Source organism: Lycorma delicatula, chromosome 5 (assembly GCF_047948215.1).
Source record: "Lycorma delicatula isolate Av1 chromosome 5, ASM4794821v1, whole genome shotgun sequence".
Classification (NCBI taxonomy): Eukaryota; Metazoa; Arthropoda; class Insecta; order Hemiptera; family Fulgoridae; genus Lycorma; species Lycorma delicatula.
In genome coordinates, this window is record NC_134459.1 from 31,496,327 (window position 1) to 31,510,307 (window position 13,981).

The window sequence follows — 13,981 nt, forward strand, 5'->3', positions numbered from 1 at the left end:
TAAAATCTGAAGGAAAGGCCGACTTATCCATCAAACAAATCAGCACTAGATTCCTTCGCCCTTTAAATGTTGTATTCCGTAAAAAAAAAATTTAAATAGGAAATAAGACCTAATTAACTAATTGTTTCCAAACGATTTACTTCATTGGTAGATATATTTTGTATGGTATTTAACTATTAGCGGCTTTCTAGTATTAGTCATAAATATTTTTATCAAAATTCAGTATCAATTGACCATCTATGAAACATATATGTTACACTGAAAAATAAAAAAAATCACTATAAGTGTTCATACTTACACATTGTTTGGGATGATAGACGAAAATGGTAAATAAAGATTTTGTGATATGTCCGATTTCTTTATAAAAATGGTAAATTAAAGTGAATCCAATAATGATCACAAATGTTTAGAAGTGACAATAAATTCGCTAAACATTTTACTAGAACCTTTACTTTAAAAAATTCTATTGATGAATTTTCCTATTTGATTGTTTTTTGATAAATTTGAATTTCCTAATTGATGAAAAATTTTATTGAAAACAGCACTTCTAACGCCAAAAATGTCTAACTTATGCAAGATGATATACCATAATGAAAGTAATGAAAAGCTTTCCTTAATTTATAGTAGATGTCATCAAGTCTTCGGATTTTAAATTCTATAAGTTTAAATTATATCAATAGTGATCAGAAAAATAATAATAATAAAATATTTATTAAATAAACATAATAAAAATAGGCTTTCTTACCACTTCCAGAGAAGTAAGCAAAATTCTTTCTTCTGCATTGCATTGATGACTTCCACTTGAAACTGTCAAATAATAATGTGCAATTAATTCTAACCGATTCATTTGAAATTTGAATAAATTTTAATACAAAAATTACCAAAGTAACTTCATAAAATACTCGTATATAAAATTAACACTTTTATCATAATCTTTAAATACTATATTATTTGATATTTTCTTTATATGAATAAACAATATATTACCTGTAAAAACAATATATTATTTTATTATATAGAACATACGTAGTATATAGTGTATATATTATTTATAAATAAAGAATTTATTCATATATTATTTGTACATAAGAATTTATATAAATTTAAGAATTTAATATATAATTAAAATCTCATTAATACCATCTTCATTTAAAATTTAAATTTAAACAGATATTTAAATTTTGAATTGAAATAAAACACAGACGTTAATTTCCTATAATGAAACATAAAAAAAAATCTGCTGCATACCTCATTAATTCAGTTTATGTGTTTTTTATTAGAATGCAAAATGAAGCTTATTTCATTGTATACTGCTTACAAACCCTTTTAAACCATTATTCATGTTGTATACTCTTAAAACAGAAAAAAAACTTGTGAGAGGAAATTTCACGGTCACCAATTTTATGTTATATTACGTAAGAGAATTTAAAACATTATTAAAGAAGATGTAGTTGTTTACTAAATCGCCATAAAAAGATAAAAAAATACTCATACATTTATTTATACGTCTACAATAAAATCTAACAATACATTTTATTAACACACACAATTATCTTTATTGAAAATAAAGTCGATTAAAACAATTAAATACATAATTATACTACTTAAAAAACAAAATATATGATAATCAAATTCGAAAAATGACTTAAATCTGTTCATAAAATGTAGTATGATGAAGGAACAAAGAAATTTCTCTATCGTTGATAACATATTGGTATAATTAGAATTAATTAAAAAATCAAAGGCTTAAAATTATTCGTAGTTTTATTATTGACTGAGAATTTAAGGCCTTTGACCGCATAACAACCGATGCTATATTCAGAACTTTAAAAAAATATTAAAGTAGAAAACACAGATTCTGATTTAATCAGATCTATGTAAAACAAAATTGATATTTATTTTAAATAAAATAAGAAAAGAAGAGGACACAGAAAGAGGTCTGAGACAATAGAATCGTAAAAAGTTAAAGTGTGTTATTTAAAACAGATTTGTTATAAAACTTAAATTGAAAGGGCAAATTAATAAACATAAATCGAGAAAGGTTGATTACATTAAAATTTTCTTACGACGTTGTTATTAGGAAAATACTGATGAAGAAAGGATATTATAGAAAAAATTATAAGAGGCAGGCAAAATAGTCCTTTAAGTGAATTTAAAAAAGAGCTTAAACGGCAAATAAATTAAAAAAGTAGAAAATAAAAACAGCTTCAACTGTCTAGGGCAGGTGTGTCAAACCCAAATTATGCAACTGGTAAGATTCAAGCGGGCCACATCATAATTTACAAATTTTCTTAAAACTATGTTTTGAAATGAGGATTCAGGAATGTGGGTAGGATATTACCTATATTATAACATATTATGTAATTACGTGAATTTAGGATAATAATGTTGCTATATAATTGCTTTTATTTAAACATTTATTTAATTTAATATATTTATAAAACCAAAAAATTATTATGTTTTTTATTCTAGAAACTTGACAGCACTTTCCTCCTACTAGTATTCCAATATCTGGATTCAAAAGCAAAGAACAGAAAATCTTCATTATGGCACATAGATATTTATCAGTTAATTTTGATCTGAAGGCTGTTTGATTTAATTTCATGTACAAAAATAGTTGCACACACAAGTACTTACTCCCAAAATAGCATAAAAGTTGTGTAGCATCCTTTTTAATTTCGGGTATTTTCACCTAAATAAAAATATATCTTGGGAATAATTACTTTTCGATATTTGTCTTTTAAAACCAAATTATTCTGGAAATAAATTGATTTCAGTTGTATCGAAATGGACATTTTCAAATTCAAAGGAAAAAGACCCAGTAGAGAGAGAAAAACTGTCTTTTAACTCTTTTAAATGATTATAACGTCTATCGAATTCGTTTTTGATTTCCACAATATTGTAAAAATGAGCAATTTTGATTTTGTGCTTCTAACTGTTGATACGTAAGAAAATAAGTCAAAACGTTTTTTTTGTAGATTATTTTTAAACAAACTCAGTTTTTGTACAAAACTTGTTAATGCATCGTACATGTTTGTTATTAATTGATCTTTGCCTTGCAATTTAATATTAATGGTCTTTAATATCTGTTAAAAATACGAGATCTTTTTCCCACAAAGGGTCTTTTATAATCGATATATTTTCGTTTTTTTCAACTTTCATTTCAAGAAATACAATTATTTCCTCTAAAAATAGATAAAAGCTCTTCAGGATTTTTGGCAGAACAAACAACAAACTTTTATGTAATAAGGAAGATCTTTGAATTCGGATTCTAAGTCTTTAAAGAATGAAGTAAATTGGCAATGCTAAGTGCTTTCGGTGGAATAAAGTTGACTGCCTTTGTTACTGTTTTAAGTACGCCCATTTTTAATATTTTTAACAGAAAACTTATTGGTGAATAAGGCAATGAAAATTTCTGAATTTTTCTTTTTTTATCTGGATATTCATCTTGTAATTTTCTTGTCAGACTCAACACAAATCCTTTAGTTCCACCCGTTATCGATTTAGCGCCGTCAGTTGTTACAGAAAAGAGCCTGTCAGGAGAAAGATTAAATTTTCCTAAAATGCTCCATGCAGCTTAAAAACTATCTTTACCAGATATAGTTCCGTAAAGAGGGGTCCTTTCCATAAATTCTTCGGTGATCCTCATATTATCGTAACCACGAAAAAAATCAGAACTTGTGCAACATCTTTCACATCGTGCTTTCATCAATCGCAATTTAAAAGAACTGGACTATTTCCTATAGTTATGAATTAATATTATCTGCCGTTTCAGTAATTTTGTCTATCATCGTATTTTTTGATAATTATATATCTCGAAATGACTGTACCTTTTCTGGACTGACGAATTCGGCAGCTTTTAACATACATTCCTTGATTAAAGAACAATCGGTGAATGATTTTGATTTTTTGCTAATATATAACTTATTTCTGATAATATACAAATGGCTCTTTTACTAATTCATTACTTTTCATGAATATTGTAAGCACTCTTCTGGCTATTAAAAAATAGCCAGAAAAGGACCCGGCTATAAGTCAATTCTTCATCGTTTTTAAATTTTTTCTCTTTTTTTAGTTTTTCCTTGGAAGCACAAAAATTTTTCTTTGTGATTAGTGCTAAAATGCTGCTTAATCTTCTATTATTTAGTAATACCAATTGATTCTTTGCAAATTAAGCACGTAATTTTTTTATTCACTTCCACACAAAAATGGTTCAGCTCCCCAACTTTCCTGAAATTTTTCCCCTCGTCATCAATCTTTAGTTTTTATTTAACGTTGAAAGTGACATTTTCTCTAAAAAAATTAAAGTTTTAATTTTAAAAATTCATATAACTGTAACCACTTATTATTAGTATTTATTTTTTTTTAAATAAGTTATAAAAGAAACACAACTCACAAATCTTAACACGCCGATCGAAAGAAAGAAACTACCGCAAGTGACTTTCGTTAAAAACATCAAAATAATCTAATTGTAAATATTTAAAATTGTTGAACAAAATCTTGAATAAATAAAATAAAAAAATTATTTAACAGTTTTTGACAAAAGTACTTAATTGTAGAGAAAGTATATATGAGATCTATAACCTAACAAAGCAAATGAAAACACAAATATCACCAACATATCAATATACTCAAGAAGCATATAATTCAATGCAAATTTTTAACAAAGTCTTAATATTACATATTATCACTTACCTCTTATCTGTAACTATAACAAAGTAACTAATAAAAAACACAATATTGTGCACAACTGACAAACGTGATGCACTGAATCACTGATGCTCAATCGTAACGGCGTTTCCTCTAAAAATGATAGTTAGCGCTACCGCTAGGTAGCAGCACCATCCAGAGGGCTCTAACTCATTTTTAACATGAAATTGTGTGTACGGTATTGCCTCGGATCTCTCCTAAATGCTTTTTCGTAACATATTGCTCTGCAATATTATTATTTGTCATCTTAGACCAATAAAAATTATCTCGGGGCCTCATGCGGCCAGCGAGCCGTCAGTTTGATACCCGAGGTTTAGAGATAAAATTTTAGAACACGGAAAACATAATGAAATCATTCGAAGAATTAGCTTTGATTGGTCTATGTTTAACAAATTTTTAGTGCTGATACTGAAATGGAAAACAAGACGTAATATGACGGAGAAGATAATAAAGACAAATGAAAAAAGGTACAAAAACAATATAACGATTGTTCAATTTGACAAGGAAGAACAATACAATGAAGAATGGATCGCGACGATACAAACTAAAATATTTCTTCCTTAGAAAGAAAGAAGAATTTGGCTGACCACATAGCCAAATCCAATAATGATAGACCGTCAAAAAAACTTAATAAAATGGTATTCAAAGCAATAAAAAAAAGCAGAGAATGACAGATAACTAGTTATGAAGAGGAATTCAAAATATTTGAAAAACCTATCTGGGAAGTAGTGGAAGGCGAAAATAAAAATGAGAGAGGATGAAGAAGGTGTATAGCTATAAGGTACAGGGTATGAATTAACCGGGTGTGAGTGTTTTGGATTATTTATCATCTTCATCCTTTTGTTTTAATTTTTTGTTTCAAGTTTGACATTTTTATAAGGATATAAATGACGGATAAATGCTCATCGATCCATCTATGCATTTTTAAATAAAAAGGCAATCATTAAGACCAGAAAATTCCTTTTATAATTACAACTATTATAATTATATTTACAAAAATTATAATTATAAATTTGCTTTTGTAATAATTAAGTTAAATAATAATTATCCAAGAAAAAAAAGTGTGGTTTATTTATTTATTTCGTATGTTATAAAATTTAGAAAGTTTTAAAACGTAAATAAAAATATAATCTGTTTAATTAAGTTGGATAAAAATATAAATTGAACACTGATTAAGTAAGTTATAAAACTAATATTGTTTCGCTCTTTATTAATTCGAAAATCAAATTAAAAAATAAAGAATTTTAATTTTTAACTTTAACAACTTAAGTTTATGAATTTGAAACTTTCTTTCCAAATTTATGTAATGTTTCAAAACAGTTATTTCTTACACATTATTATGAAAAAAATGAACTAAAAAAGAGATTTCAAAAATTATTTTCATTGACGAATCAAACATAAAAAATCAGACATAAGTTTATTTTTAAAAGAATTTCGTTAAATTTTGTCCCATACAGTAATTTTTGTAAGATAATACGGTAACATTCATGATTAAAAAAAATAAGGAAATAAGAGGGAGAGAGAGAGAGAAATAGAGAGAGTGAGAGATTCAGAGACAGAGAAATCAGCTGATTTTATAATACGTGAATTTAACCTTTACCATGTTATCTTTTACAATGATTTAAAATTAAAACATTTTTTTTTTAAATAGTGAAATAATAAAAAGATACCGTCATAGCTTTATAAGGGTGAAAATTTCTTTTTTTTTTCTGTAAATATTTTACCGTGAAAAACCGAAATTAGAGAATTCTGATATTCTCCGTTGAATGTTGACATACAATAAATACGTCGTTGAAAGATCAAACTATTTACTTATATTATTAAACATTTGGACCTTCGTCGGTATATGTCGACGAACTCTGTTAAGCTCTGGTGAAGGTCGAAACGATAACTAGAAATTTAAAAAAAAATCACCCAATACCAATCTCTAAGGTACGTACGTAGATTACGAGAAACCCTCGTAAAAAAAGGAAAATTAAATTTAAGCCAAACACAACCTACGGTCGTTAACCACACCTAATTAACGTTAAATATACAAATTACAAATGTTATTCTCTAACATTAGAAATGATTAATCAAACTCACCGCATTTAGAAAAAAAAATTAATAAAATTTTCAGCATTTTATAAACTAAAAGAGCCAATCAGAATATACAGAATATGTTAACTGACAGGAACGATGGATCCAAATAAATGGTCAGATGATTGGCCCTTCGTTCGAATTTTTTTATAAAAATATTTTTATTCAATTTTCACCATCAGTGCATGCTGAATATGGTGAATTTCTATAATCGTCTCCAATATTGAAGAACAATATATATATAATTTGTATATTTATTGTTAATAACACAAGGTTAACACAAAACAATCTTATCCCTTTTTCCATTTTTTGCAAAAATTTAATATAATAAATCTTTCTGACTACCCATCTTCCTACCAAGTTCGAAGTAAGTTGGATTTTGGAGTCCAAAGTTATTAAGCATTAAGCAACACAGCATAATACGTACATAAAATTTCACTTATAAAGGGTTATTTTGGGCATAGGGATAGTTACCAAATAGTTATGGTTTTTCTTCGGGTGAAAAAATTTCTTTTTAAAAGTCTCCTTGGGAAATAATTAAAAAATAAGTGTTTTATTAATAATTTTTTGAAATCGATTACTACACTTTCCTTTCAATAACTGGCTATATCAGCCGGGAAAGTAAAATCTGAAGTTTTTCTATGTATTTATAAATTACGTCCTACGTAAATGTATATTTAATTAAATAATTTTCCTACTTTTTTTTAAAATTTACTAGGACAATTAATTTATATTACGAAAGTATTTAACGGTAATGCATAATATATACTGAACACAGTTCAAGAAATGTCTAATCCTATTTGTACAAAACTATGTGTAAAAGAGAAAAAAATTACTTAAGAGAAGTTTTTTATGATTTAAATCAAAATAAAGACCATTTAAACCGATAAAAATGTGAAAATTGGTAAAAATAAAAATGGAATTGCATGTAAAAAGAAAATTATTACTGCTTTAAGAACAAAGAAAAAAAATTGTGGAATTAGTTCCATCCAATAAAGACAAAAAATAAAAATAAAATAAAATAGAAATATTTAAAAGTTTAGCGTCAGGTGGGAATAAAAGTTGGGATAATAGTTGGCTGTTGTAGATGGTGCAGAGGAAAGGGGTTGAACACTTATCGCCGGTCGTTAGTGGGACGTGACCAAACGCATTCCCTTGGGAACAAATTATTTGTCTGCAATAATAGGCTCGTATTCTCTCTCGCACAATCTCTTTCTCTTTATCTTCCTCTCTTGGTTCAGTCATGTCTCCAAACTTCACTATCAGACATTTCAGTTGTTCGGTTACACACTACCGTCCTTCATCGTACATTTGTGACTACCTAACTAAAGACTACCTGTTGTATGAAGCCCTATGTGTTTATTCTACCTGGTGGATACGTTACATTCCCGTGTTTTAAATTGCAATTCCATTAAATTTACTCTTCAGACTTCACCGATTTTTAAATGTCAACAGAAAATTAAAATTATAAATAAATCCAAATACAGACGATACGTTGTTACAAAACAGTTAAACTGTTTTTTACTCTGCTGAAATGCTAGTTTTCATGCCTGTACATCATTAAATCAAAATAATTAAGTAAAGTAAATTTTATAGATTGGATTACTTATATATATCTATACAAATAAAAATGTAAATTTTCGTTTGTTCAAAATCTTAAATCTCTGAAAGTTCTTCACCGACTGTTTTGAAATTTTACACCGCGTTGCATTCGAATATGCGCGTGTTTTTATATACTACTATTTATAAGATATCAAACTGTGACAGGTAAAAAACGTTTTTTTTTTTTTTTTTTAAATAAAACGGCGCTATCTGTTGGACATAAAAGCAACAACGCTATATTAAATATTTTACGATTCCATTTCAATGTTTCCGATATGTGTGTTGGCTATAAAAAACTTCTGGCCAATTTACGCGCGAGGAAAAAGGGAGAAATGAAAAATCGGAAAAGGGAAGGAGGGAAAAATCGACAAAGATAAAAGGAGAAGAAGGGGAATATGAGGGAAAAGGGAAAACGGAAATGGAACGGGGAAAAGAGAAAACAGAAAAAGGAGAAGATAAATTGGGGAAGGAAGGGGAAATGGAGAAGGAAGTGTTAATATGGGAAAGGGGAAGGAAATGTGGTAAGATGAAAATGGGAAAAGGAAAGGGGAGAAAGAGTGAAAAGGTAAAAGGAAAACGTTAAATTTTGTGATGTTCATTTTGTTAATGCTTTATCAAACGTTCAATTGTGTTCTTTTAATCTTTATATAGTCAAATCTAGAAACAGCGAAGCATTATCAGGTCTGCTAGTAGTGCATAATATATATATAATCTTTTAAATAATGTCTGATATTCCTGTTTGCCAATTTTGCGCACCGATAAGCCCACCATGTTGCTCATGATTCACATAGGAACAATTAATTAATCAAAGAAAAAATATTAAATTTAATAATACGTAGTTTTCGCTGACAACCATCCTAACAGATACTAACGTTCATTAATTCATTCATTCACTCATAGTGTTCTGCCGTTAGGGCAAGTCCTGTCACGGCTGCTGTTCTCCAACTTGTTCTATACTTTACTAACCTCTTTGTTTCCACATATTTTCCCTTTTCCATAATCCCATCCATTATTTGATATTTCTTCCTTGCTCTTCTCTTTCTTTCCTTCCTTCCATTCACCAAGCCTTCTATCGTATCCATTACTAACAACTTCTTCTCTTACAATGACCTAGCCAGTTCCTTTTCCTAAATTCAATCATATTAAGCATTTTCCTCTTCTCTTCGATTCTCCTTAATACTTCTTTATTTGGTACATGATCTTGCCATCTGACATTTATCATTATGGCCATACTCACATCTCAAAAGCCTCAATTCGTTTTCTGTCTGCCTTTCTCATATTCCATGTTCCAACTCCGTAGAGCATCACACTCCAAATAAAGATAATAAGGTAACTTAAAGATATATATATATACTGTAAAAGACCAAAAGACCGACATAACGGACCTGAGTAACGGATTCCTACCAATCAAGATGAAAGTAGTAGAAAATATAATAATGGGTGTATTCCAGAAAGGGGCTAAAAGAAACCCTCTAAGTAATCCGTTTAATAATCGACTTTTGTAACACTGCCCACTGATACATCTAAACAGATGTTGTTCCGTAAGAAGAGTTTCCGGACCAAGGTAGGTATTTCATGGGAATACGTGAGAGCGAACATTCATTTTCACTCTTCGAGTTGAGTACGGTCCGGTAGGTAAAGAGGATAGGAGTATAAAACTCCAGGGAAGACCAGTTGATATCAGTCCTGCGAGATGACAGTCTGCAAGAAGATTCTGCGAGAGAGTATTCTGCGAGGAGAATAGTGAAGGAGTGAATTTCTAGTGCAGGTTCGACACAATTTAAGTAACGTAACGAGTAATACCAGTACACGAAAACAAGAAATGGTTTGGTAAGTTACCGTTAGACTAAAGTGAAAGAGATCATGTACTGAATTTCATTTATAAATGGTAGGGTAGTTTTTGTTTGTGAATAGCAAAGGTATTTGCTGTTAAATAACTTTATACTTGTCTTATCTACTGAACTATTTTTGTTAATACAAGACTAGTTGTTAAAAGTGTTAAGATTAGCGGTTATGTTTTTTGTCAATGGGACTAAATTGTATGTAGCTACCTGTAAATAAATCCTGACGATTACTTTAAATTCTATTTTGTATGTAATCACTGTTTATTTATTATTATTATTATTATAATTATTATTATTATTGTCATTCATTATTATCAATATTCTGATTATTATTGTAAGCTGTTTATTATTGATTTGTCTTGTTTTACTTATGTTTTTAAACCATTAAATTGTAATTATATAAACATTTTCAATTGTCAATTTATATCCTGATCCAACCGCGAACACGTTAAAATATATATAATTCGGATTCTCCAATAAATTTCTGTGACAATATAGCCAAGTAATTTCTTTTCTACAAGATTATTCTTTACTTAGTTAGCTTCTCTTACTTTTTATGTATTTCTGACCACATCGTTTTAGAAAAACTACAATTTAACCGAAACTTATTTTACATATTTTCAACTCTTAAGAGTTAATTAACGGAGAGATAAGCTAATTAAATTTAATGATTTTACACTAACAGAAATAAATCTTCATGATTAAGACAGTGTATGTAAAGTAGAACCAAAATTCGGAGGATCATTAATTAAGAAATATGGAGAAAATTCACCGTAAAAATAATTTTTCAGCTAACTTTTACGTCATATGATCGATCAACACTTACCACAGTAAATTATGTACAGCTGTAGTTACATAAATGTAACTTTGAAAAATATTTAAGTTAATACTAACTTTCATTCTTAATACTAAGAATGAAAGATATAGTTAGTGTTAACTATGAAGCTAATTTACGTTTGAAACACTAAAGAAAAGCCAACTTCTTTCTTCTAATAATAATTTTGTAAAAGTTTTAAAAAACTTTTAAATCTTAACAAACATTTAAAGTTTTAAAAAGATTTTAATTTTTCTTTAAAGCGATAATTAAATATTACATAGAATTAATTAATTAGGTACACAAAAATTGTTTCGAATTTTCAATGTAATACTGATAACATCATAATAGAATTTCTAATCCTCAAAGTCATCGCTTTAGAAAGTTTTCCACTCAAAAGCAATTTTTAAAAAAATTATTTCATGAGGAAGAAAAATCCTTCTCAAACCTGATATTTCTAAATTATTAATTATAAATATGAATATATAAAAAATGAGATAAATTTCAACTGAAATTAATTATTGATACTTAAAGTACTGCTTGTGCTATTAAATAAAATTATCGATACTTGAAAATTAGATTTTGAGTTCTTATCTCTCTAGATTCAGTCCACTAAAAAAAAATTACGATGAAATCTGTTATAAACACTATTTCTATATTTGTTCTTTTTTTAGTTTCCTCAAAAAATGCACCAACCACTGCAAAACAGAAAACGCTTAATAATAAATTTATAATTCTCAATAAACATTAAAGTTAGAAAAAGGTAATTTAACGAATAGAAACGCTAAAAAATCGTATGAAAAGAAGAGCGTTGGTTTAAAGAGCATAAACTTAGTTCTAAATTACGAGAGAAAAATAAGCATAAAATAACTGTTTTTTGATACACGTTTATCCATCTTTGTCTATTGCATCCAGTTTATTTATTCGTATACTATCGTTGTCAATTGATAAAGATCAAAAATATGCAATCATATATTTTATTAAGTGAAGAAGGTAAAGGGAAATAACTTCACGTCTCATTTCACCAGTAAGCCTAGCATGGTGAATTATTATTCTTGAAAATTGACTAGATATTTTAGGGAATGATTAGGTTATATAATGTCATTATATATATATATATATATATATATATATATAACTAAAATGTGGTTATAATTATATTTAGGTATAGGGCTCAGACCCGTAACTGATAAATACAGTTATAAAATGCTGTTACATTAAAATACTTTTAAAATAAAATTCTTCCTCAAATTTCAAAGAATACAGTGATAAAAGGTTCATTCAAACCGGCACAATTGTTCCTAAGATGTGAATAAAATTCTTGCCCTTTATTAATTATATACAAAGTGTATCACGAAGTTCTCCCAGAACCTTTCGTAATCTATTCTACTCGTGAAAATAATGGAAAAAGTTAATATAAAAATATATTCTAAAATGCTTTATTTGCGTGTTACGGCAAGTGAAAAATTTCGCTCGGATTTCAGCTACATCGGTGAAATGAGGTCGTACTGAAATTATTACGACGATAATTAAGGGAAGAATTAATGATTCTTATGGTTTTGACCTGAAAGATAGAATAAAATAGGTCCCAAAACCGTATCTACAATAGTTTTTGATTAATCTGAGGTGAAATCCAATAAATATACGTAATAAATCTTTTTATTTTATGGTTGACGTACAATAAATTAGTTAAATGAAAATACAACAACAAATACTACGAACAAATAAACACACAAAAACGTTAAACAAAACATGTAGAGAATTTATCTCTGAACAAAATAGTGTAAGATAAGTTGAATAAAAACAAGAAAAGTTAGAAATATTCGAATTTTATTTAGAAACAGTGTAGTACACCTAAGTGCATTATACGGAAAGGAACGGAACGCAAGAAAAACGGGAGATTTATGTATCTCCCTACTAACCGCAGTATCTGGAAAAAATCGCAAACCCTTGCGGCTGTATCATTCTTTTAACGGTCAAGTAATTATTCATTTAATAGTGGTAATATTTACTTTGTTTTATTTATGGACGGCATTATACGTATCAGTTTAAAATAGATATTCAAAAAGCCTGGCATTTCAACACATTTTTTTGGCAAGCTTCTGTAATTTTTGTGTTATTCTTTTTAGTTTTTTTAGGGCTGTTCTTAAGTTGTTCAGCTGAATCCATAATGTGGACAATTAATTCCTCACTGTGCGTAGTTTTGTTTTGTACACAACATTTCTCATCCGTCCCCAGACAAAAATTTAAAGATATTAGATCAGGCGATCTTGGTGGCCAGGAATGTGGACCTCCACGACCGATACAGTAATAAATTCAAATCCCGGAGACTTCTTTATATCCTTTATCCTTTTGTAATTATCTGATATTTCAACACTAGAGATCGATCTCACTGGTAGACATAGTATTGGAATCGGACTATCAAGCAACTCAAAAAACTTTTCTTCTAACCCCCCCCCCCCCCCGGATAACGTGAGGTTGGAAGACATTAATTATATTTAAAAAACTATTTATCAGATAAAAATTATGATTTTTTTCTGTGGGTAATAATATGTACTATTTTTCAATCGGTTACATTTTGACAAAACATTCGTTGGTATTATTATGAATAGATCATGTTTTACTGTAACGTTGAAAGCTTTGAAATCGCTAGTTGCAGATAAATTAATTTGGAAATTCTTCATAGAATTGAATAAACTATTTAAAATCGGAAAGAAATGTAACTACTTTAAAATTAAATAATTAAGTTATTACTTTTCACTCAAATTACATTAACAATAATAATAATAACTTAAATTTATTTAAAAGACAGATTTAGTTTTGTTTGGAATTTTTTGACAAAGAATATTAAAATTATAAAAGTAATTTAATCTAGAAAATAAAACAAAAACGCCACTACTAAATAAAAACTTTTCTAAATGGATAATTTTTC

The 13,981-nt window shown here is 28.1% G+C and overlaps 1 long non-coding RNA gene across 1 annotated transcript in view; it reads right to left on the minus strand.

Moving 5' to 3' along the window:
• Window positions 1–13,981, minus strand: part of LOC142325851 (uncharacterized) — a 305,489-nt gene that overhangs the window by 31,001 nt on the left and 260,507 nt on the right. Inside the window, exon 3 of the long non-coding RNA XR_012756607.1 lies at window positions 746–807. This is a non-coding gene — a long non-coding RNA (uncharacterized LOC142325851). The remainder of the gene's footprint in view (window positions 1–745; window positions 808–13,981) is intronic.